Source organism: Acomys minous (assembly GCF_964271855.1).
Source record: "Acomys minous genome assembly, chromosome: 13".
Lineage (NCBI taxonomy): Eukaryota > Metazoa > Chordata > Mammalia > Rodentia > Muridae > Acomys > Acomys minous.
The window spans coordinates 100,125,951-100,150,085 of NC_140495.1; the positions used below are offsets into that span (position 1 = coordinate 100,125,951).

At 38.3% G+C, this 24,135-nt stretch overlaps 1 protein-coding gene across 1 annotated transcript in view; it reads left to right on the forward strand.

Annotated features, from left to right (window-relative positions):
- The window catches only part of PCDH15 (protocadherin related 15), a gene marked incomplete at its 3' end in the record, with an annotated part of 1,334,501 nt that overhangs the window by 323,958 nt on the left and 986,408 nt on the right, over positions 1-24,135 (forward strand). The window contains exon 2 of the mRNA XM_084754693.1: positions 16,392-16,464. The remainder of the gene's footprint in view (positions 1-16,391; positions 16,465-24,135) is intronic.

The following is a 24,135-nucleotide window of genomic DNA, read 5'->3' on the forward strand; positions in this document are numbered from 1 at the left end:
TACATATTTAATATTGAGTATTGAACCAACAACCACACACACAGTAAGGTAGCACTCTGCTCAGTGGGACTTGTAGCAGCTGTATATCTGAAGTGTCAAAAGAATCAATGTAATAATATTCCATATAATATTCATGCCGTTCAGTAGCATGCACACTACATATTTCCAAAATTGTGCCCAATTGAGAATATATCTGGGCAATGTGATTCCAAAATTGTTTCAAAATAGAATCTCACACCAATCACAGTATAATTAAATACGAACAGAAATAGCTTTTAATATTATTTACAACTGCTTCTGGAATTGATTGTTTCACATAGAATAATTTTGTTTGATAAGTTTTCTTACTTACTATTGCACATTAGCCTCCTGTTTCTTACATTTACAGCATGAAGTAAAGAGCTAATATCTTTTCTTCCATGGCTTCTGAATGTGAGGTAGCTACTGCTAGACAAGCTTGGCTTAAGTGAACAGAAGCTACTCTGGCCTTTTAAACATGCAAAATTATCTGTCAATATATGAAGGTAAGACAAAAGCTCTGCTTTAGCACAGTTGCAGAAGCATGGTTTCTCTGTGCTCTCTGAGAGCGCTTACTGCTTGTCAGTTGGTCATGAACATTTCTCCTTGGACGTATGCCCCAATAACAAGAATAATCTATTCGATGTCACAAACATCTTCACTTAGCAGCCAACTATAGTGATAATGTAGGAGCAGGACTCACTAGGTTCAATTGTATTGTATCTTAAACTCTTAACCTCTGCAGTTTTAAGATGTTTAATTCCATTTTCATTTCTACTTTTATTCACTTACATTCTATTTATTAATTTTTTCTGTGTGTTCATGGGAAGTGGGCACCCATATGTCAGGGTGTATATGTAGATGTCAGGTTGATTTTTCTCTATCCACCATGTTGGTCACTTGTATCAAACTCCATTGTCCAGCTTGCCAGCCTATCCTTTTTACCAGCTTCAGCCATCCCACTGGTTCATCTACCAACTTTTTTCTTTAACTGTTAAAAAATGCTAGCAGTTCATCTACTACTCATGGTATAACTCAAATAGATTTATTTTGTAAATAGCTTTTAATAGTTTACCACACATTAAGAGCCTCATAGGTGCTACTCATTAAAATATCTACTATAATCTTGCAATGATCAAATTTAATGGGAAGAAACTATGGAAAGAAAAAATGTTATTGGAACCAATGGCAGGTGCAAATGTAATGTTAAAGGATAAATGAAGTAAACCACTACATTAAATTCTTGACCAGCATGTACAGATCTCACCTCAGAAGTCCGTGCTCTCCCTGTGGAATGGTGAAAATAATGATGCCACATTTTGTTTGGTCTTGGTTTGGCTTGGTTTTTTGAGGCAGGATTTCATAGGTCTCAATCTGGTCTCGGACTAGTTATATAACAGAGGATGCTGTTGAGTTTCTGATTCTCTTGCCTCTACCACTGGAGTCCTAGGATCACAGACAGGAACTATTACACTCACTCTGTGGAGAGGAAGTCGAATCCAGGAAGTCCTACTTGCTAGGTAGATCCTCTATCAACTAAGTAACATTCTCTGTGCCACGAAGCCAATCTTAAAGTGCATTTCTTATTTTCTCCACCTCTAAAAAATTATTTATTTTTTCAAATTGAAATTTTTATACAGTGTCTTATGATAACTTTTTCCCTCTCCGACTCTTCTTGATACTCCCCCACCCACTTAACTCCCTGTCCATATTTCTTTAAAAACAAACAATAAACAACAAAACAACCAAATAAGAAACATACCTTAACCTTCCCACAAAAATAGAAACCAAACTATACAAGCAAAAGACCAATATGACAAAAAAAAAAAAGTCCAGTCAAAGCAATATGAGGCAAAATGCCTATAAAAGTACCATTGAGTTTGTTCTGTGTTGGCCAGCTACTCCTGGGTGTGGGCCCTATCCTGAAATGTAGTTACATACCCCATGAGACTACATTGGTGAAAATTAATTTTTCCTTTGCAAGTGGTTATCAGTTATAGGTAGCTTCTTGGTTAAGGGTTGGAGCCAATGTCAACTTCTCGTTCTCAGTGCTGAGAACCCACTTGGCTTAAATCTGTGCAGGCTCTGTGCATGCTGTCACAGTCTCCGTGAGCTCATATGTGCATCAGTCCTGTTGGGTCTGACAGACAGTTTTCTTGGCGTGATCTATCACCCCTGGCTCCTACAATCTTTCCACCTCCTCTTCAGCATAGATTTCTGAACTCTAAGAAAGTTTTGTTGAAGACATCTCATTTGAGATTGAATGCTCCACAATCTCTCATTCTCTGCATAGTGCCCAGTTTCAAGTCTCTGTGTTAGTCCCCATATATTGGAAAAAGAAATTCTTCTGATGATAACTGAGTGAGACATTGGCTTATGGGCATAGCAAAATGTCATTTTATTCCTAGGTTCCCTTAGCAGAACAATGCTATTAGGTTTTCCCCTAGGCCCATGGTCTAGCTAGTCTTGAGTTCTTGGCCAACTAAGCAATGTCAGGCATGGGTTTCATCTCATGGAGTAGACCGGAAATCTAATCCAGTCAGAGAGTTACTGTTTCCTCTTATCATGTTCGCCCTACAATGACTGTGGCACTATTGTACCAGCAAATCCCACAGACAGGTCACCCTTGTAGGTTTCAGGATCTGTAACTGGATTGATGATTACCTTCCTCCTCTGGTAATGTGCAGAGTCCCTTCCACTATCATGAAGGCTACTCAGCATGAGTGCAACCTCTGGCTAGGCACCTGCTTGACTTCCCATAACCCATTAGATAGGTAAGTGCTGTCTTCAGCAAGAGAAACTTTCCATCGGTGTGTGGGGAGCAACTGATAACCTTGGCAATAGTCTGAGAAAGGGTATCCTTATATAACTATAAATGTACATGTTTATATATCTGGATAAGCTTTGTGCCTAGCATTTGGAAAACATACATCCAGCATGATGTAGCTTAATAGTGACATTATTTGGTCAGGTATTTTACAACATCAGATTTTTTAAAATTTTTAATTTGTTCACATTACATCCCAATTGCAGCACCCTCCTTGTTGCCTCTGGTTCCACCCTCTCTCTCTTATACTCTATCCCTCCCTCCTCCTGTCCTCAGAAATGAAGCCCTCTTCCCCCATCAATTGCCCTCAGCCTATCACGTCTCATCTGGATGGCCTATATCCTCTTCCTCTGTGGTCTACCATGCCTCCCCTGCCAGGGGGAATGGATCAACACATGGGAGCACAAGTCCATGTCAGAAGTAGTCCCTACTCCCCACATTCTGAGACCCACAAGGAGATTGTGCTGCCTGTTGACTACATCTGAGCAGGTGTTCTAGGTCCTCACCATGCACGGCCCTTGGTTGGTGCATCAGTCTCTGTAGCACCCCTCTCCTCCACACGGATTTGTTGGCTGCACTGGTCTCCTTGTGAAGCTCCTGATATCTCCAGAATATGGATTTATCACAGTTTGAAGTCCCAATAGTTTACCTATTGTATTATGCCAAAACAGCCATCCTAGTATCTCCATATTTTCTCAGAGATGTATACAGCAGATTGGAAGATAAACCATAGCAATATCATCTTTGGTTACCATGAACATGGACAGACATTTAATGTTCATTCATGAGCATTAAAGCAAGGATCCTGAGTACTGAACATAAGAGTAAAAAAAAAAAAGTCATGAAATGCATTTAAAGAGAAAAATATCCTTCAGAGATGAAACGTAAAACTATGGGAATGTTATTGATTCATTACATTGAATTTAAACTGAATAATTTATACTAATTTATTCTATTCTGTTAAATAATGATGGCGAATGCTGATATCACTAGCCTGTTGAGGGAGTAGAGCAGAGCTCATTACCTACATGTGTCAAGTAAGTCTTACTCTAAGTGAGTGTAAAAACCTGTTTCAATTAATGAGAGCATTTCATCTTTATGAATTAACTTTTAACTTTATTGAATGTATTGTTCTAAACGACTGTGACTTCACCTGTGAAGTTTTGACAGTGACTTTTGCCAGTATCTATAAACCAACAGCTGGCTTTCAGCCTATGTAAGATGAATGAAAATGGAAACATCATGCCGTAGATTCATATATTCTAGATATTGTATATCTAGATTCTATATTCTATCTTCTTTACTTCTGTTCATTATAGTTTAAGTTGGAAATGGTCAATATTAATGTAAAAGTGAGAATACTGTCATGTCTGTGAAAGAAGGTGTGTATGACATCTAAAAAGTATCCTCTACCTTGTAAAAGGTCAGTTTGGTGATGTTCAGGCAATTTCTCATACAAATGAGCACATGAGTCCTTAAGAAGTTTCCCTCCTTGAAAAAATTTACTTTACATTAAAAATGTGTTTTACAGTTGTCTAATTATATAGTCATCTCAAGGTAACAGAATATGAAATATCACTGTATAATAACATTTTACATCTAATTTGTTATCTATATTTTGGCCCATATTTTACATTATAAATAATATATGTGTATGTGTGTTTCTATTGCAATTTTTTCTTATTAAGATCATGTTAAGGCAGTCACATTGATGAGATTTTGTGTATTTCAGAATATCTATATGTATGTGTGTGTAAATACATATACTTTACATTTAGGCATGTAATCATATTAATGAATAAATGACAGTGAACTTGAAAGAAAATAAGGATAATTATCTGGGAAACTCTGGAAAGGAAAAGAGAAAGTAAAAATGATACAGTTATATTACGATCTTTAAAATTAAAGATATTATTTAAAAATTTTTAACGTATATATGTTAAATATAACAGTAAATAAGCATATATGTTCTACATACATGCCTGTATGCATGTATTTATCCTTACACATATGTGGAGAAATAGTTTCCTGCAGCTGTGTGTTACAGGATTGATATCTTTTGCTTTTAACTACAGAAAGTGTCTACTGAAACAGATCAAGCAGTCTGTTAATATGCAGACCAGGAAATCCGAATATCAAGATTAATTATTCGCTGTGGTTATGATTCCTTTGGGTTTATCATGAAAACTTCCTCATTTCAGTATTAGAAATGTGGCAAGAGAACTTGATCAAAGCTGAGGCAAACCTTAAAGGGAGAAGTGACCCAGAAAATTATACACTCTAGTAAAATGTTCTTAGTTTGCTTGCATTTAATGTTCATTCACCAAGAACAATCTCTCCTTTGCAGAGGTCTGTCTACTATATACTCTGTCACAGAGGCCAATGTAATATTATAGATAGATAGATAGGTAGATAGACAGACGACAGATAGATATAGATATGTGCATATGTGTGTTCACATACATAGGTATGCACACGTATATATATGTATATATGTATATATAAAATATATGCAGATATATTTTCAAGAACATCAGTCTTATCCAATTATAAGTAGTATCATGCACATTAACCAGATGCTGAACCACACTGTATATAACTCCCCAGTGGTTTTAGTAATAATGAACACAGCGAGTTGACGATTCAGAAATCCCAACCTGTTCATTTAGAAATTAGCGTTCAAAGTTTGGGCGGCACAGAAATGCCCAGCTAAAGAAGTGGTGTACACTCTCCTTTTTATATTTTTGGGGGTCTTAAAGTGAATATTTGTGAGTCTGGCTATAAGGACAGAAAAGCAATCCCTATGTCTTTTCTTCATAGGAAAAGCTCGATTTGATTTCTCTCCTTTTACCTATTTTTCTCGGTAGTTCAATTTGGGATTGGGAGTGTATTGATGTGTTTCTGCAATACAAGGTTTTACTTAGAGGGTCTGAAAACACAAAGGAAACTAGCAAGAAGACTGTTACCAAGAACATTTTCTGGAGATTGTGTTAAAGGATACCAAAGTTGACCTTTGGCTGTAGCACACTTCAGAGGTTTTCTGGGGTTACATGGCAGTGCAAGTGGGGCTACAGAGAAGTAAGTGTTGGGAATATCGGACCACAATTAGCCATTTGATCTTACTTTTAATCTCACAAATATCCTGAGGTGTTTTTTAACATCCATATTTTAAGAGATATCAAGCTAAGCCTGAAAGAGCACAGCTAAGTGGGTGACCTTTGCCTCTGGTATCTTAAAGCTGCTCTTGAAATCAAGATCTGACGTGAGTGAGTCCACAGGAACTACCACAGTCTTGACTTTCAATCTTCCAATCCTACATAGAGAAACATAAATGTCACCTGAGAATGGCAAGAGAGTAATCACAAAGTAAAAATAAAAAAAGGCACATTTTCAGACACTCAGGATGTTCCGTGTACGATGATGCTGAAGTGAATGATAAATCCGGGGAGCCTGGAGAAGGCTCGCCGGATAGGATTTTATGGATAGCTGAATCTGAAAATGGTGCTGGCAGCAAAGCACATTTCAAAAGCAAGAAAGCAGATGGAGAGAGTTCCACCTACCTCCAACATGGTGCCACAAAAACCAAGTTAATCTGAGCCTATAATTAAGGCAACATTCAATAAGGACTGAAAAATCCTAAATGGGGATAATGTCTGAGGTTGTTAACAGAGAGCAGATAAACAAACCAAGCAGCCATTGTTCCTCTGTGGTGTTCAATTACATCCTTTCAGTGAAAGGCCTGTCTGTGTTTCAGGGGAGGAAAAAAAAAATACACCACAGGATATCTGTCAAAGTGGGCTTACCCAATGATGCATTGCATCGATCCAGAGACAACATCTCAACTTCGTTTCCATTACTGTCAAAAATAACAAGAATATTTAGCTTGATTTTATAACTGGGTCAACTGTTTTATGAAGAATAATGGTGATTACAGTGGCTGCATTGAATCTTGGGCTTTACACATTAAATGTTTCATCATCCATCTTATGTTTCACTGATGGGTGATAAATTGTTTTCTCTAAAACTTTTTGGACTTCAGAATGCAGATATTTCTTAGTATTAATACTAAGTTGTTTCATATATTGTTCACGTGCACTTGTAATGCTAAACTGTTCTGAAGAAGAAACAACCCAATTGCTGAATTACTAAAATGAATATTTCTGTGGCTATTTCATGTTCATTGAATAAAATTAATTGAAAATTTGTATACAAGTGTTTTAGATAATGTTCATTTTGATATATAGATATATATATATATGTTCTCCCAAACATTCATTATATGTCAGCTACTACACAGAAATGAATTATTCCTTTTTTTTTCTTTTCATTTTTCTGGTGCTGAAGATGTGAACCAGAATCATACCCAATGGGGTTTGTCACCAACCCCACATAAGTTCTTATTTACCACCCACTATGTGTGTGTGTGTGAGAGTGTGTGTATGTGTGTGTGTGTGTGCGTGTTATGTGTGTAAAGTTGGAAGATACTTTGCATAATCTTACTCTCATATGTATACTCTCACAAACAACAAAGAACTAATGCAAACATTGAACTTTCTATAGTCACCTTTTTTCGCCGAGCTAGAATACATATTCCATCCCAAGATGTAATATTATTTTAACTACTATTCCTATAGATAGTTTTGTTTGTTTTTATGTTTCCATCATACATACAATCCTGCTTATGGATCATTTTATTTGACATAAAGATGGTAATATCCAAAAATATATTTAGATCAATGTTTATTAACTTTGAGTGTTTTAATCCTGAAATTTATTTCCATAATCATTTCAAATAAATTTGCCCACTTGGGGGTATTATAAACAAAATTACTATGAACATTTTTATGACTACCCCCACTTTCTTTTTGTGCACATATGCTACAGTTTGCAGTTGATGGCTCATATATTAGGCAATTATATAGCTTCAGTAGATAGTAAATTTTTTTTCAAAATGTTTGAATCAAGTAACAATTTCTGCCATTAATGCAGCATGGAATTTAGTCATGCTTACTATTTGGTCTACAAACATTTCAGTCATAGCAATAAAATATCTAAATATCTTTTTATTCCATTTTTGCAGATAAGATAACGTGATATAATTAATCTAGTTAATTTTAGTATGGTTTTATTTCAAACAAGTGATTCAAACACTAGATTGTAGAGTGTGTCTGCTAACATCAAGGCAGAGATCTGAAGAATAAAAAGCTTCATACGCACCATAAAATAATATTTCTGATTTGTCTCACTTTAGATAGAACTACATAAAACTGTGTACTTATATCTCAATAGCAATAAGTAATTGTAATTTGTGGTATTAAGACCGGATGAAGAATCAGTCACTGATAATGAGAGTGACCTGGGGTTTTCTTATTGGATATATGTTTTAAAATCTTAAAAATTAATGTTGGGTCTCATACATACTAGATGAGTATTACATCTCTGACTTGACTACAAAGTCTTTGACACATTGGCAAACTATGCATATTTTAAGCATTTTTTTGTATTTTTTTTCTAAATAGTTAAGATTATAACATTACATTTCAAGAACCAAAAGTACATAAAAAAATTCCTGTTTTAATATGCAAAGAAATGATTGCACAACTCAGGAAAACCAAAAACATATTGGAAAAACAACAGTGCTAGTAAAGCTAATTCATTCCAAACCACTCCCCCCTTCCTGTGCTGGCTCATGTGCACCCGACCTCCTGTACTGCCAGCATGCCTGTGCACACGCAGCAGGGCAGCCTTTTCTAACAGAAAAACTGATTTCACAGGTAACGCTTTGATGCTTAATTTATTATTGACAATGACACAGTGTTATGAATCACAAAGTTTTGTTTGAACTCAGACTATAACTACAAAAGAAGTGCAGGGTAATGGAAATATAGCCGTGCTCGCATCTTGCCCAGGATTAGGACGAGTTGTGAATTTTAGAAGCAGCACTGCCTCCCTTAGTTTGCGTTCTGCTTGAGGTAAGCAAATTAATGTCCACGATAATAATGTGCTGTTTGCCTACAGCAAGCTATAATGTGCACGTTTCATAAGAGTAACTTTTGTCCCCTTTATGTTCTCTTTTTTCTTTTTCTAAATTATAGAATACAAGGACTCATTTTTCACCTGCCCCCATATAACTCTATGATACTGGGAACTTGGTTGTCCTAGAGCATCCTTAAGAAACAAGGTGTTGGGTGCAATATGGTGCAAGAGTTTAATAGGAATAGAGAAGCTGAAATAAGGAGAAAATGAGGAGAGTTTTAGGTAAGAAAAAGTAGGACAAGCCAAGGCTGATGACAATTTTAAAAGGATGCGAAGAAAGGCACTGAAGGACATTAACTTTCAGAAACAAATCCTTTCCTTCTTCAGAAATGGTCTCACAGTGACTGAAATTACTGAGTTATGTTTAGTTTAGATTACTTGTGCAATAAGCGAAAACACCCATAGGCTACTTAGGCACATTAACAGAAATAGTTTCCTAACAGCAATACAGGTACAGCAATGATCTGTAAAATGGAAAAAAAAAAGATATATTTAAAGTGCATCTGAAATGGTGGTTTCTAGCACCTCAGCAATACGTATTTGTAACTCTTAAAACTTTATCTTAAAATTCAGGGTTTTTTTTTTAAAAAACAGGGAACAGAGGAGTAAAAAGCAGAAGTACTGATTAAACAAAGTATATTGGGGGCTGGAGAGATGTCCTCATAGTTTGGGGTCCTAGTGATCCTGCCAAGGACCCCTAGCGCCCACATTGAATGGTTCCCAATCACTTGTTATTCCAGTTCCAGGGTATCCAATGCCTTTTTCTAGCCTCGGTGAGTTCCCACAGACACATAAGTATTCTCATGTGCATGACTGCACACGCACAAACACACACACACGTGCACACACACACACACACTCACAAATGAAATATGTTCTTGAAAGACAAACGTTTTAACCTTTAATGCTTTCTGCATTCATTTACTATATACAGAAGAAACTGTGGAGCACCTGTAAGTAATTAAATCAAGACTAAAGAACTTCCCTAGGCTTTGACATTATAAAATGAACAACATGGATGGTCTCTTCTCCGAACTGTGACCCACTCTTTGCCTATTCTTCAGTGACAACCCTAATTAAAGTCCTGGGTCCACCACGATGCACTTGCATGGACTTATTCTTTGTTCTGTTGTCCCTCTCTCTGGAATGAAGAGATGGTTCATCTCCCCAGTAAAGGGCATAACACGTCCATACTTGAGCATCGCTAGAGAGGGAGAAGGAGATCCTAAGGACTGTGTCTCCATGAGTGGCCTCCCTGGGAACTGAGAGACATTTTCATCAGAGCCATCATTTTGCCCAAAAGGTCTGGAGACAGATCTTAGGTTCTCTTTCTTTTAAGTGTTTGGATGTCACACGTCTCTCGATTGCTTTCTCAGCTGTCCTCTGTGCTCCTCATCCTGTGTCACTGATTGATTTGCACATGTCACTGAATATAGATGGTTCCCTATGAAAACCTAAAAGAAAAGCCTGTCCTTCTCTGCAGAGAACCCAGGGTTTCCTTATGTCTTTTCTGCACTGCCATTCTGTGTTATCTGTTACAAAAACAGTAGTAATAAGGCCAGCAATAATGTCAATTAGTGCTCACAAGCAATAATGTCAATTAATGCTCACAAGGGCTTCATAGGTGAAAGTTTAGGTGATTGACATGTGTCAGTTCATTTAATCCTGATGTAGAGTTTAGTCGGCTTAATAGATCTGAATAAGGAAAGAAGAAGGTCGAACCGTGCCGTGCCCAGTTACAGATACCTTTCCATTCCTGAGATTTAGTTCCAGGTGGAAAAGTTTCAGAGTCTATGCTCTTAAGTATTATGTATGCTGCATGAGTGGAGTGGGCATATTATTGTGTGTCTGTGCATGTGTGTGCATGCAGAGGAGTGTCTGTATGTCCATTTGTATTGAATGTATGAGTGTCTAGTGTGAAGGAATGTGTATGGGATGGTTATATATGTGCATATATATGTGTGTGTATATGTATATATGTGTGTGTATATATATATGTGAATGCTTGTGCATATGGGTTTAACTATTTGTAAATGAGAGTATAAGCTTATATAGTGTGTACATGATTGTGTGTGTGTATGTGTGTGTGTGTGTGTGTGTGTGTGTGTGTGTGTGTGTACGTGTGAGCATGTAGAAAGAGATGTATTCCTGAAGAGTAGTTACAGGAAGATAGGACATAATAGTAAACTGGTATTTTGAAGAGAAACTATTGAAAGAGAAAAAAAACTATTACTTTTTTGTGCCCTTTCATTAAAACATTAAAAACTTGATATCATGCATTTTTTTTAAACTTTAGAGAAGCTAAGAACTTAAATGTAAAGGTCTTTAAAACCTTATCTCAAAATGACATTGAAATTATAACTAAAAATGATTGTTGAATTTGCTAAGTGAGTTGTCTTGGAATATCAGGTTTCGTTTATTCCTTCCGTCATTCTGTCACTGGTCAGTCCTTTTTTCAGCCCGACATTGCTTTGTCTTCTTCCTGTCATATGACATATTTTTTCATCAGTCTTCCTTTTTTGTGGGATTGTGGTTCATCATAAGGAGATCCCATTGATTCATTCAGCTCTGCTAGGACTTCCAGTTAAGCCATAACATGCTTATGCTCTGATGTGATCTCTTCATAGCCAAGGTCCTACCTGTAGAGTTACTTTTTCTTAGTTTATTATGGTCTTTCTTCTTTCTACCTGTTATTTTCCTTGCTACAATTTAAGGACATTGACGTCAAAGCTTTGACCCCAGGGGTCTGAAACAAGCTGGACAAATGACTGTCACATGCTTGTTAGAGGGAAAGAATTAGAGCGTTTTAGCCAGGGTACCAGGGAGGTGTAGTTGGAAGCATCATATGAGCAAGTTAAGATAGAGTGTGAAATAAACACACAAGATATCCATGTGTCTGTGATCAAATCTCATTTATCCAAAGAGATCATTTGTTATTTTAGGAAATATGCCACTGAAATGTTAATTTTAATTGACCCAAATTAAATTAAATTTATTTTTATGGCAATTGCTGTGATGAGGATCAAACAAACCAATATAGATTTTATTGTCTTTTCATTCTTGCATTTTCTGTCATATTGGAAATACAGCTCTATTTCTAGCTTACAGTGCTAGTTTCACCTCAGTTACTTTGCTGTTTTTCCCTCTGATGTAGAACTCGGGTGGTCCACAACAGGCATTCAACATTGACCTATACCCTGATCAATGGATGGATATATACCCCAGTTCTTATTTTATATACTTTAATTTTACAGATGTACACACTGGCACCAATGAATTAGTGTTTCCCATTCCAACAGCATAGGATATGGTCTCTTTCATCACAAATTCCGGGACCTGTTCCTAAACCATGTTATTTCAGTGGCATCACCTTCGCTGCACTTCTTCCTGGATTCTGCTATTTGTTCGTTCTGATTCTATCTCTCCTCACACTTCATTTAATGGCCTTATATCTTTCAAATTTCTACCCAAATTCTCAGTGTTCGTGGGAGCCCTCTTCTGGGTTCTTTCTAATCGTGTCCTCCCCTGAGTCTGTTCAGCATTCTAAAATGTTCTCTTTAGTGTTCTGCGTAATCTATTGTTGCCCTTGAGTGAGACTCCAGCCTCCCACACTAGCAAACTCTCTCAAAGAGTAAAACCACTGATTCTTCCTTGACTATTATAGACGGGCTAGCTCACATTGAGGGTTATGAGGAATGTGAGTGGCTGTGTTATATTTAATTGAAAGTATTTTCTTCCTGTGAATTCTAAACTGAGATATAAAAATAAAAGTGAGCAGTTCTGTTTTGTATTGTATTGTAAGGGATTTTAGCGCTAAGGATTAAACCCAAAGGTGGTAGCCAGGCACACAAGCAGTCTTCTGGTGAACCATGTCTGTATTTCCAGTACTATTTCAAAATAAATTCACATCGTGACACAGAATAATAGCTCCATGAGATTTCATTACAGAAAGTGAGGCTACAATGGGACTTCTGTGACACAGATCTTCTGTTTTCTGTAAAATTGAATGTTTTTGTGGTTAGGATGGATTGGCAAAATGTCTCATCTGTGGGAAATAAGAACATTTTAAATATAGAAATTCATGTTTGGACCCACAAACTCTACTTTCCATAGAAGACAATTGCACATGGATTCAATATACTGTTATATTTTGACTTGAGCTACAAGGAAATGAATATCAGTTATCTATGCTAAGGAAGAAATTTCAATTTAGGGAAGGAATAATGGATGATGAAAAAAGAGGAAGCCGTGGTTTACTACACTGAAGTTTAACGTCTACAGATGTGCTGTAAGGTGGTTCCATACTACAAGTTACTCAGTCAAATTTGGCAGAATTCAGATCCATATAATATGTGTTGCACAACGTGTTATGACATAGGTATAACGTAATCAGTAAATTGTAAAAATTGACAATTTTATTATTAAATTTTCGAGTTAGCCACTACATTGGCTAGATTTGTTTGTTATTAATTGTATTTAAAATTTTACTTTTTTTTAAATTTTACGTATAAGAGAGTTTTGCCTGAATGCATAAATGCATGCCACATATTTCCACTGCCCACAGAGTCAAAAAGAGAGCTTCAGATCCACCGGAGCTACAGTTATGAGTGGTAGTGAGCCTCCACATGGGTGCAGTGAGCCACACCCAGGTCCTCTGAAAGTACAGGAGCGCTCTTAAGTGCTGAGCTATTTCTGCAGCCCCAATGATGGTTTGTTTTGATTGTCACCTCGACATAGTCTAGAACTCACCTGTGAAGAACATCTCCATGAAGGGTTGTCTCTGTCAGGGTTGGCCTGTGGACATGTGTGTGCGAGGATTTTTTTTTTCTGAACTGGGGTTGTTGAGATGGGAGTACCTAGTCTGAATGTTGGTAGCACTATATCCTGGTCTTAGAGTCCTCGGCTGAGTCAGAGGGGAAAGAAGAGAGCCGAGCAAGATGTGTGGGTGTATGCGTCCTCATCCTTTCTGCTCTTGGGTATGGGATTGTGACCTCTTGACTATTGAAGTGAGGTGACTAGCTGCCTCAAGTCCCAACCTTGACTTCTATACAATGATGGCCTGTGTCCTAGAACTTCAAGCCAAGTAAATACTAACCCCCCAACTTAGTTGATTTTGTCAGAGCATTCTATCACAGCAACAACAACAACAACAAAAAACCCTAAGATAGCTACAGATGCATTCATAAAATACAACTCAAACAATATTATATGAATATTCACTTATCAAACCAACCAAGACTTTCTGTGAGATTAAATCAGTGAAGAATGCAAGGTCAATGGGTGACCAAGTTGACACAGGGCTTCAGCTTGCAGTCTTAATCGACACTGAATCAGACTTGATTCTGATTTTTCTTCTTCCCATAGTACAAGATTTCTCTCTGTCTTTCCTGGGTTTTAATAGGTTTGATACAGATCCCAGGAATTAAAGAACAATTGAGCTGATATCCATGACTCTTTTGTTCTCTTGTTACTGACTACAAGTTTCACAGCTAAGTAATCTTGAAAAACAATAAAAGCATATCTCTTTCACCAGTCAACTAAAGGGCGACGGAAATTTCTTCATGGAGGACATTTTGTCATCTAATATGAGCATCTGGTGACTATGACTTGGCTGATTTTGCTTAAATTTGCATAAACAAGTCTTTTGTCGACCTATGTCGCTAAATGATTTGAAAACATACAAAGCTGTTGGCATCTTTCATTAAAAAAAAAAGCCACATGACATTGAATAAAGATTTTTCTCAAGCAGAGATAACCTAGAGTAATTACCTTTTTAATAGAAGCATATATTTCATTCCTGCACTTGTTTTAACACGCACAGGCCTGCCTCTCCCTATTGCATTTCTAATGTCTTCGCGATCTAACAATACCATAAATATTATGTAAGACAAAATTTCAAAGTGTCATTTTCTGTGTGAGCTCTCTCTCAGCGGGAAGAGGTAATGATTAGATGCTTGTTGTTGAAGAAAGCAGAATAAAATGATTCCCGGGAGCTAGCGTAGCACTCTGAGTAGCAGAAAGCCTTTAAGACACCACACCCCAGCCTTGTCATGATTCAGCACTCTGGAGAGGCCATATGCATAGCTATGTGTAAAGTGATCCTCTTACTCTCAGAAATGTCTTAAATTAAACCTTCCCTGTCACAAAACTGCTCTTGAAAGTACAAGTAGCCACTTATAAAGTTTTGTGCCTTAGCTCATACTAAGTACACTGCTTACACCTCAAAACCTACACCTTCATCTGTACATGGTTTCATCTTGAAAGAAAGTCTTGCCATGTTCTCATCGGGTGAGCACTTGTTTCAGGAAAGAATGTTGGTGCATAACTGTGGCAGCTAGAAATTTTTTTTTCACATACACAGGGGAACAAAATCATGTCCTGAAGGTAAAGCACAGGTTTTGCCTGTATCACTTCAAATTTCTGATATTTACATAAGATGGAAGGTTAGTTGCATTGTTCTCTGTAACTTTGAGAAAATCATATCCCAGTAGAAATAGTAGCAGCGAAAATAAGCAGTTCGTTGCAATAAACATTGCTGTTTCTCCTTCCCCCAAACAACCTATTGGGGGAAAATGACATTGTGGTGATAATGGTGTATGATCAAAGTTTCAATCAAAGTTTCGATAGAGGTTCCTGGAGAGAGTTGTGTGCTGGAGAGAGGTTCCTGGAGAGAGTTTTTGAGAACTCACATTCCACTCACAGCACCCATATGGCGCCTCACAACCACCTCTCAGTTTAGCTCCAGTGGATCTGGCTCTCTCTTCTGGCATCCTCAAGTAGTATACTCACATTCACATGCCACCCCTATACACACACACACACATGCATGCACGCACACACACACACACATACACACTTAAAAATAAAGATAAATCTTTTTTTTTTTTTTTGGTTTTTTGAGACAGGGTCTCTCTGTGTAGCTTTGGCTGTCCTGGACTCGCTTTGTAGACCAGGCTGGCCTCGAACTCACAGCGATCCGCCTGCCTCTGCCTCTCGAGTGCTGGGATTAAAGGCATGCGCCACCACGCCCGGCTAAAGATAAATCTTAGACTTAAAAGTGCCTTTTAAAAAAACATTTGGTGGTACTGAAGGTGAAGCAAGCGCTCAGCATGAACGTGCCTCTGCCTTTGTCTCAATGGTAAAGCTCATGCTATTTAATCACTTTTCTGGGTGAGCATCAACGTGTTTCTCACACCGCAAAACAATATGTTTTAAGAAGGTTCCTCCTTAGGGATTGACAGGTTTTCAGTGTGAAGTAAATTTTCACTTTCTAAATATGAACATAATCTAAAACCTGGGTAACAGCCTGGATGCCCTGGGCCAAGTATCAAGTAAGCTGATTCGCAATTTCTGTATTCAGCCTTTTCACATAGGACTGTAAGATTTGTTCTTCATGGCTTGCAGTGCTTTCTCTCAAACATATATAGATACCTATATATATATATATATCATATTCTGCACATAGCACATTTGTTTTTAATGTGACACTGACCAGAAACTTTCTCTTTAGGATTATGGAAGCATCCTTCATTACAAAATGCTGAAGCCATGGGCCAGTGAGGACAGAGGGACAAGACAGCAAGGTGAGTAGTGGGTACCATTCCATGGGGTTGTAACCTTCATGTACCTTTCCTCCCCCTGAGAAGAGAAACAATACTTGGGCTGGTAATTCCCGTTAAATTTATTCACTGTGCCTACAATTTAACTTGTGTACTGTTTAAGAAATCTTTAAGTAGATTTATCTTTTATCTGAGACATCTAAGCCAGAAAAAAGAAAAGGGAGTTAATCAGAGAGTTCACAAAGCTCTTTCTCTAGAGGTGAAATATCGGAGCTTTCTCCTATAGTACACTTACAATAAGCAAACCTTCGACTCCCTTGAGATTTATTATTCTCTATTGATCGGGTCATTCTCTTGGAGAACATTCCAGTAGTAACGCGGGAGAAGCCTTGCATCTATCACACAGTGCCAAAGGAACTGGCGGGCCCACTGCTCCCTTGGGACCTGGCTATTCAAAAAAGCCACAACTGAGTGTTAGAGGCACAAGCTGGGCATTTTCTGGATGAAAATCAATTTGCTTCTATATGTTTCTGAAGTGAGGTTCATGATTCAGTTTGAACTTTAGAATCACAAAATAGGAATTAAGGTAAGATTTGAGCAACAGCAGCAAAACTGAGGAGGAACAGAAACAATATTGTAAATGATAATGTAAATAATAGTAATATAAATAATGTAATAATAATAATGGAAATAGAATCAGATAGAGCGGTTCATTCTGTGGTGGACCAAGTGGAACAGGAAGGGCTTTTCTAGAGGTATCTACTGTGCAGCATGCTGAACAGAGGAATCATAGAAGGGATTTTCTCACATCCTAACCACAAAATGGTTTTGATATTTGAGCTTATGCAGATGTGACTTCACTGAAGTGACTCTTTATTATATTAAAATCATTACTGCTCTTCATTTTTGTAATACATACAAGTATTCTACAACAAAAATCTAAATATTTACATAAAACACTTCTTTGAAAAAAATCACCAAATTTAATAGTTAAAGGTATGTTACCTGTTATACAAACAAATCTGCCATTCATGAGAGTGCACTTTTATGAGAGAACAGATACAATTTTGAAGACAATTTTTTGAGATAACTCATCTCCAATCATAAACTTAATTTAAAAATCAGCTCCACTTTTCAGAATATTGGCTGCCTTTTTTGGAATACAGAATGCAGGTAAATGAAGCTTTGGGGTTCCAAGCACAACTTTCATTCCTAGTGGAAATACATTTAAGGTCCTGAACAATAATATATTTCAGATCACTGACCCATTCAAAAGCATCACACAAAATGCAGATAAATAGAAAAATATTGAAAAGGGACAAATCTGGGGCCTAAAAGTTATTGCTGCTCAGAGTTTACAGTAAATGCTTAATGAATTGTCTCAGGCCACTCAAACTTGAAGGTATTATAGATACTTCACCTTTTGAAGGAGTATTAGTGAATTGTGACGTCATATATTTGCTTGTGTAGCAAAGTGTGACTCACCTCCTGGGTACTGAGTCACATGGTGAAGAAGGGCAAAAGGATGTACCAGAAGTTAAAGGGCTGGTTGCCACTACAGAGGGAGTTAGGTTGCCAGCACACACGTTGTGGCTCACAGCTCCAGAGATCTGGCAACATCCACTGGTTTCCAAGAACACTGCACTCATGTGCACATACCCACAGACATACACATCTACATATAACTCAAAATAAAATCTCAGAAACAGAACCAGACATGCAATCACACCTTCTCAGCAAAGCAGCCCTTACAGAACCATTTCACACAAGATTCTGATGCTGATCGCTCTTTGCGCAAGCCTTTTCACTCCACATTTCGGGCAGTTGTGTGTTAGATGCTGTCTATAAAAGGCAAGGCCGTTATATGAATTTATTAGACATAATAAAGATCATAAACTGTAAAATATGTGATAGTTTCCTCTTTGAGAGATTTTTTTGGCAACGTTCTTTTTTCTGAGTGTGTGTGCTTGTGTGTGTACATTCATGTGGGTGTGTATATGTGTGTGTGCATGCATGCCTGTGTGTGCATGTTTGTGGGTGTACATGTGTGTGTGTGTGCACGCACGCGTGCATGTTGGCCTGAATATAAATAAAATTGTCCCTTGAGCAGTTGTTGTATTTCTAGGCTCTATTAAGTAGCTAATTAGGAAGAACACAGTTAAGGAGAGAGAGGTCAGTGACAGTGCAGAAACTTCTCTGATAAATTCTTCAATTACTTAACCACGTTAAGATTTCTTTCTTCTTGAAGGATACTATATTAGTTGATACGTTAGACCATAGCAGATTGCATATGCTATTTAGCTCCTTAAGATCATTTCATAATAATGAAGTCTCAGGGTGTAGCTGTGCCCTGGTAACACTTAACCACAGCTGTCAAGGGCTGGATTCAAACTGTCTTCTATATTTTCCACGCAGAGGGAACTCTATATTCATCTATACTAAAAAAATATCCTGCTATAATAAACATATGTAATAGCAATTTATTTAAAGTAATTCACATCAATAGGTGTTAGCACTAGTCTTCTCAGTTATAATAACTCGACAAGGATGGAAACCAGAAAAGAGAGAATATTTTTAAACAATCATAGAGAGTTTCATATGAAAAGGCGGAATAAGGTCTTGACACAACCAAACTGTTTCGGGGGTGGTGGTCTTGTGCACTGTGTATTTGATGGCTGATTTCCATGTCGCAAGGTCATTTCTATGAAGAATCTCCTTCCTCTCTTAACACTTTGTAAAAACTTTCTCCATTATCTCTGATTGGTTAATAAAGAAGCTGATCTGTCTAGAGCTGGGTGAGAGAGGACAGGAGGGAGGGCTTCTGTTCCCAGTCAGGGGTCTCAGGTAGGGACCAGAGGAAGTAAAGAGAAGGAAAAGTTCAGGGAGAAGAAGGCCATAAGGAGGTTGCCATGGGAGAGTTGCCATGATGACCAGGATGGAACAGAAGCTGCCAGGGACAAATTAAATTGCAAGTTTAAGGGCGTGAGGCTGGGGAGTAGCCAGAGTAGCACAATTGGGTTACAGTAGATGGATATCTGCCCAGTTATAGTGCTTAAAGCTTCTTGAATAAATCTAATGAGTCTCTGTGTCAGTCATCTGGGAGCTAGGGCAGGTATTAGAAGAGGCCCCTACTAATACCTTAATTCAACAATACTGTGGGAGGCAGGTTTAGTAGTCGCCAAATACTTTCTACTCTGGTAGCTTGAATCCTGTCAGCTTGTGATAAATGGAAATGAAAGCACAGGTCTGGCTCCAAGGTCACTGTAGGCTTCAGCTACCTCCCTCCCTGGTTCCTCTTTGATAATGAAGACACTCCCTCTGGGGTTAAACAAGCCCCATGATTTATAATAAGGTTTCATCCCAATAATATTTTACCAAAGCAATTGAGGGCTGGAGTCCAGCTGTGTGCTATATTTCCCATGCCTGTGAATGATATGCAGAGGGAATTCCATATGTATCTACTCTGTAAAATTTTACTCCTTATTCATAAGAAAACACTTTCTAACTCCAGAGCTTATCAGAAACTCGTGCTTATGGCTACATAAAGATTCTTGGGTACTATGTACCTACAAAGAAAAATGTCGTCGGGAATTAATTTCTGCAGAAAACCTAACTCTGAGCCCTGGTGTCTGTGGCCCTCAGGCCATCATCATCACTGTTATGAGGGGGAGCACCTCACAGACTGAGCTCACCCTCCAGGAGCTGCAGGGTCTACGAGGACCCCTGGTGGTGAATATGCAGGGGAGACAGAGGAGACTACAATAAAGCTGTGTGTGTGCATGTGTGTGTGTGTGTGTGTGTGTGTGTGTGTGTGTGTATCAGTGGCAGTCTTTCTAAGGGCATTGAAAGGAAAAAGATTCTGGCATAGGAATAAGGCAAGGCGTCATGTAAAGGCTATTATTTCAGATTACTTTGGAAAAACTGGGCTGTCAAGGTGGTTCAGCAGGTAAAGGGGCTTGCGGCCAGCCTGACGACCAGAGTCGGAACCCCAGAACCCATGTGGTTAAAGGAGAGAACAAACTGGTGTACTGTTTCTTCTGATCTCATCATGCATACATACTATGGCAGGCCTTGCTCCTCCAATAGTAAGAAATATTTTTTAATTGAAAATTGCTGCTAGACTTCCGCGGACTATGCCACACCAGAGTGGATGCTGCGAAGGCCTCTCTGCACAGTGCCAGATGATCATTCTGGAGAGGGGCTGCTCTGACAGCCTCTTCTTTGTCTGCCAGTAGTCACGAGATGAGACCATGAAGTGACAAGTCTGTATCAGCAAGCTCCCTGAATGGAAGGCCAGACTCTGAAGCATGCAATCAGGGTGGCTCTCCAGGCAGTCTGTGAGAAAGGAGGCCACTGGTCACATATACACAGTGTTTAACTACGTCACTCATACTGTATTTAAGGATATGGCATGCTGTAGTCATTTTAGATGTTCAAGGAATATCTAGTCTTTGCTTGGCTATCCCAGCAGTTAATGGGTGTAACACAGTAGATATCAGTGTCCAGCAGCCTCTGGTCCCACAGAAGACTGAGAACCCATGGGCATTATTGTGCTTTCAAGGACTGTTGGGGTTCAGTCTGCTGCTGCCTTTCCAGCCATGTGACAATTTTAAGTGAAAAAAAAAAGAAAGAAAGAAAGGGTGTTTTCAAGTATGTGACCCTCTTCCCTGTGGTAGAACCAAATGTCCCAGAGGTAGTAACACACCTTTCCACTTGTAGTTTATGGTCCAGAAATGGATCACATGACCAATTCTTCAACGGAGGGGAAAGCAAACTATGGCTTTGTTCTTCACGTGGAAGCAGAAACAGGAGGAGGATACCTATAGACTCCTGCAGGGGTCTTGAAGTCTCTTATGCGACCTTTCAGATGTTTGAAAGATGATTTTTAGCTGATCGATATCATATCCATCCCGCAGTCTGATAAACACAATATGATAAATTTATGGTGAGCAAGAAAAAAAAAGTCAATTGTCTTTTGGGAGAAGGAAAGTGAAGGTGTGTCAGATCTAAGTGACACCAAACTATCCTGTCAGAGAAGGGAGTTATAAAATATTCAATAGCATCTCCATTTGAAAAAAGTATTAGCATCTTTTTAGATTTAATACTTATTTATGAGTGGCGCATTATAACTGCAAAATGGAATAAGACTTCAGAGGGATTTGGCATCAAAAGATCTGAAATATAATCCCAAAATCTACCATTTATGTGCTATTTGGCTCTATTAAAGTCATTTAGCCACACAGGACTCCTGGCTCTTTCATCACTTCTAAAATGAGAATAATAATAGTTGTCCTTCACACTGTGTAGTTCTGTTACAAGGCCCAAATGAGGTGGTATTTTTACAATTGCCTCATCAACAACAAAACACTAGAGGCTTTCTTCTCCCACCCATCCAACCTGTTCTCCTTTCCTCCTGTCTGTGTGTGATATGTACACATGCATTTGGATAGCCACATAAAAATCTCCCCTACATACCCTTGAGATAATAGGTTAAAAATCTAGAGAAATACCTTGGTTTTCTGATAGTCTCCGTCACACATTTTGTACGTTTCCCAGCCTGGACTAAATCACAATCACGATATCGGGTGCTACGGTGTTAATGATTCCACAAACGTACCACTTCCTAAGCTTTTCTCTCGGACTCCAGACAGTCTGAAACCCACCCGAGGTAATTGGCTGTCATTTAGTTTGTGTGAACAATGAGGTTTATATATCAGAAAAAGACAACCTGGCCTTGGAAGGTGGTCACTGGGTGGTCTGACTTTGGGGTCACTAAAGGTGAGTAGATATCCCACTGCTAGGAGAGGTGCTGGAACTGCTGGAAGTGTAGACTGTCAGTGATATTCTGCTCCACCCACTGTCTTCCAATTAACTTAAATATTGCAACTGTCTGTATATAACATGTCAGAATTAGTATTCACAGATTATATCACCAAGCCAAATCTGTCACTTATCACTACTAATGAAATACAGTAATTCAATAAATTGTGAAGTGTTCATTGCCAAAGAAATATGTGTGTGTTGTTTTAAATATGAATCATTACAAAGCAAGAATAAAATAGATTGGCAATAACTTAAATATCTCGTGTCATATACTTAGCTAGCTCATTATATCATAAATAGGCACTGTTTTCACACATGATTAAGATACCTTAAAGTGAAAATAAAATATAGCTCATATTTGGCATAAATATTAAGGAAAATTAGTATGCTTCAAGGACAAAATCTTTAAAACTCTGCTTCTAACTACATGCAAGTATTGGCCAAGGACTTAGTAATGGCACTTTAAGACTATCCATCGCTGGGAGCCATCTTCACTCTCAGTGTTAAATTTTCTTTGAAAATCTCAGTTCAGCAAAGTCAGCCTCTCCTCTGACACCTTTGACACATCTACCTTTGAACCAGCCCATCGCAGTAGCTATGCTAAATGACGTAACTAAGCTAGCATGTATATCACACATCTGGAGGAAACGCACTGTCAGCCTGGATTCCAGTGACCACCAAGCACAAACTGTAGATGCTGGAAACTGAGAGGAAGTGAAGTTCATCCTACTCTGGAATGCAGCCACATTATGCCTGCACTGTGATATCTGGATTCTAGCTCACGAAACACACACACACACACACACACACACACACACACACACACACACACACACAGTTATTTTTCTCTGAGCATGCAAAATAATTTTGCTTTGAGAAATATTAGGCGGGGCCACCTGTTAGTACTACTTGGAGACATTGAATAAGTTGGAAAGAGGCCTGAACAAAAGGGGGCCTTGATGGCATCAGCTTCTAAAGGGTACAGTGATCAAACTCTGTCCAGTCCTCCAGCGACTGCCCAGCTTCTTCGCTAACTGGTGTAATGGTGACTGGGACTTGTTCTACTTGGAGTAGGTATTTTCTTAATGTATCTCGGTAGTCCTGGCAGCAATGGTTCTCAGAGTTCACTGACGTCATTCTTAGTTGTTTCCCAGCTAGGGATGGTTAGGCTGCGTCCATAGGTGGTACGATGGGCCTTTGGTTGTGCACTGTTAGATATATGGCTTCATCGCCACAACTTCTGGGAAACATGTGCTCCTCTGTGCTCTCTGGCTTCATTTGTTAAGACTCTTGCATCCATGATCATTGGACTCTTTGATGTGATGTTTGAGATTTCCCTCTGGCATAAGTAACAGCTGTGTCAGACAGATGCCCCATAGTGCAAGGTATATAAATATATGTGTGTGTGTGTATGATGTATGTGTATGTATGTATATGAATATGTATATATATATACATTCTGGATCATTGTTATAGATCAATAATATGTGATTTATGCTCTGAAGTAGTTCTAGCAACAAGATTTTACAAAGCATTTTAAGACCAGTGACTCATCTTACTGACCACACAGGGTGCTGTGACATCAGGCTCTTGATGTACATTTCTCTCACCCTTGGACAGCTCTACAAGGAGGCTTTTTTACAGAAAAAATCTCAGAGTTTTTACAGAAGTTGGTAACACACAATATCCAAGTTTTTGCCTATAAATTATTCATATATTAGATGTTCTCCAGGATGACATATGTATTGTTAAACACACACACACACACACACACACACACACACACACACACACACAAGAGTCATGATTCTTACCTTTCATTTTTACATTCTTTTTCTGGGAAGCTCAGAGCCATAGTATAATCACACTTCG